Source organism: Hippoglossus hippoglossus, chromosome 7 (genome assembly GCF_009819705.1).
Source record: "Hippoglossus hippoglossus isolate fHipHip1 chromosome 7, fHipHip1.pri, whole genome shotgun sequence".
Taxonomy (NCBI): Eukaryota; Metazoa; Chordata; class Actinopteri; order Pleuronectiformes; family Pleuronectidae; genus Hippoglossus; species Hippoglossus hippoglossus.
In genome coordinates, this window is record NC_047157.1 from 26042467 (window position 1) to 26045875 (window position 3409).

Consider the following 3409-nt stretch of genomic DNA (forward strand, 5'->3'; position numbering starts at 1 on the left):
AGAATCCAGAGGACAGACGCTCCAGCTTTATTCTCACATCCAGCAGAGGAAGAAACGTTCACGTTTAATTCGCTGGAAACTGGAATTCTTCATCTTTTCTTCCAACTCCAACTATTTCACGTCCGCAGCTCGTTCACATGTTCACCAGCTGTTTTTAACACTAGTTATAATAAACTGGAGATTGTTATAAAACGCTTTTCAGTGGCAGAAACTGGACATTTCAATAAGTTAACAAATTAACAAATGTTTGGGAGCAGAAAAATAAATCTGTGTGTTTTTATCACTAACGTCCTCACTGGGGTACAACAGTAAAATAGGCCGAATGTTTTTTTTCATTGCTCTGTCGTCTTTTCCTGCTAAATACAAATAAAATGAAATGAAAACACGTCTTTTGTTTCTTTATGCTCTATCAACAGCTGGAGTTTCCTCCGGCATGTGGATCGGGGTCGCTGAGGACGAACCCTGGTGGTTTTAATGGGTTTGTATGTGGATGTGGATTCTTCCTGCAGCTGTGTGAGGACAAACAGGAAGTCAGATCATTCCCATCATCCTGCAGGGAAGACAAACGGGTCAATACGGCCCATCAATAATGAAACAGAGCACAGATGCATGTTGTTGGTCCTCAGATGGAAAAAGGGCAGCGCAGGTGATGCAGGTTGTTCTGAGGATTCACGTCTTAAAGAGGAATTTCATGTTAATGATTGAATTTAAATCATGTAGTGGTTTAATATCACGGCCTCAGTGTGAGGAAACAGGAACTAATGATCTTTTTTATCATTAATTATGATAAGTGGAGGAAAGTAAACAAATCAATGCACATTAGGTTTTACATGTTAATATTCATAAATGTTATTTGTTTTATTTAAGTACAAGTACAGAAGTTATTCCAGAAAACTACCTCAAGTACTACCAAAAGTACTAAAGGATGGACTGTGTCATTGTTAAAATAAATATATGTAATATCATTATCATTTGTGCAGCTTCAGCTAATGTCACATGTATTTAAATACAGAAGTTGTGTAAATGTACCTAATTACATTCCACCACTGCTTCTTATAACATTTTTATATTTTTTAAAAAGAGATTAAGTACTAATGTCTTAGGTGACTTTTATTCTGAAAACTAAATACACTGAAAAAAGCTAATTGTCTACTGACTTAAAAAAATACTTCAACTGGTTACACAAACATTTCAGTGGCTGAAATCTGATTGGTCCCTGAAGTCTTAAAACACATAAAATTAGTCACTGACGAATGATACAAACAATGAATTTGACAATTTGTGAATAATTTCAGTTTTTTTATGCTTTATTTTGAAGAACTTGAACAAGGAACAATTTTCTAAATACATTCAACGTGTGATTTTTCACAGTAAACATGGAATCACTCTAATGTGTCAGCTTCCTGAATCAGGAACTGTGCATGTGACATGTAATCGGCCCCTGTGTGTAAAGTGTGGCCCCTGTCTGGCCCCTGAAGTTGATGAATCCTCTGTATTGACAGTTAAAGTTTGTATTTCTCACCTAAAGATGTGAAAACTTCTTCCACCACTGGAAATAGAACCATTAGAATCTATAGGTCCCTGATGACGTGACGCAGCGTCATCGTGGCCCCTGATGAAGCTTTGCTACCTCTGCCTATAGGACGAGGCCCCGCGAAGCCCATTCATGACAGAACGGGGATATAACGGACCAAATGTTTTAGGATCCTACCTCCTCGGCGTGCAGAGCTCATGCTATATCTGTAAGGGGACAGATGGCCGTCCCTGTTGGTGCAATTCTTCAAAGCCTCTCCGGGCCGATGCACCCGGCATATGGACATGCATCACGGGGTGGGGACTGGCGCCGGGCCCTCAGGAGAACACGCTGACAGGACAGGGGATGCGACGTGTGGTGCACACTTTCCGAAAAGGCTGGTCCCCGGCCAACGGACACACTCAAGACCCAAAGTCCTGAGCAGGCACATTTCACTTACATAAATGTTCCTGCGTCTCGGGACAACGGACGTGCAGGTGCTCCCCGGCAGGGTGCGTCCAACGCCGGCGATTAGGTCACGCCTCTCGGGAAGGGTGGGGGTCAGCGGTGATGGCGGCAGTCTGCCACGGGCCATTAGGACGAGGGCGGAGGAGCAGTTTATCCTCATTTAGGACGACCTTGGTTGAAAGGTATCGAGATCATTTTCCTCGTGTGTTGTCACTATTCCTCCGTCAGAGTACTTGAGCTCTCCTTCTGCCCCCCCCCCCCCCCCCCTCATTGCTGGACCCCTCCCAGCTGAGGGGATTAATGGCCTTCTGAAGGAATATCACAGGGAATCAAACCCACTGCTTGACTGGATCAATTTCACGGCAGCAGCAGCGTCGACGTTATCGACCTTCAGCTCGGACGCAATCAATCTGTGTGAGAATGTTCCCGTGAAGAAAAACTCTTTGTATATAAACTCCCTGCTTGTTTACTTATGAAATATCAAGAGAATGAGCCGGAGACCCTGCACTGCCACCATGTGGTGAAAGGTGAACTGGGTTTCTGCAGAGTTCAGCAGGTTTAATCAGATGCAATGTTCTACACCCGTTCTTAGAGAGAGGATGAAAGTCAGTCAGAGTCGGTGCTGAATCAGAGCCTTTGTGCTGCGGCACGTTAAAGCAGCGTTCAGGGTTTTTCTGTTGATTTTAAATTATATAGAAACAGTTTTAGAACATTTTACACTACAACAGCCAACAAGTTTGATTTTAGGGCAATGAAATCGTGACCATCTCGACCAGGACTCCACAGATAGAATCTATGTGTAAAGTAGAAACAGATCGAACCCACTAGAATCCAGGATCCTTCCAGTTTGTGCCTCACGTTTACATCTATGACACATTCGACATTTGTGCATCAGAGAAAATACAAAGAATGGTTCAAAGATATATCAAAAACTTCATTAGAATTAAATATTTGTATTTGTTACTCCAGAAAATAAAGTTTTTTTGCCTTTGAGTTACAGCCACTTGCTCGTAGGAGGAGCCCGTTCAGACCAGTGTCTCCAATATAAACCAGTTGGGATGATGAGTCCCGAGATTTATTGAGGTGCGACGTGAAATAAAGATGAATTCACAGCGTGTTCATCATAATATAAATGAGCGAAGATTATCAATCATCCAAAACTCCAATTATTTTATTTTTAATTAGGGCCCGAGCACCTGAAGTGCGAGGACCCTGTTGGAATGAATCATATTATTCATCGTATTATTTGTCATTGACGTGTTTGTGCAGCATATTAAGATGTGCATCATTATATCAACATTTTCCCTCATATTAAATTATGAGTATTCTTTCCTTTTCTTGGTATTTTCATTGTATCATCAACACAAAATCACCACATGTATTTTCAAGGACATAACTGAATGTGTAAAGACACAATGACGCATGGGA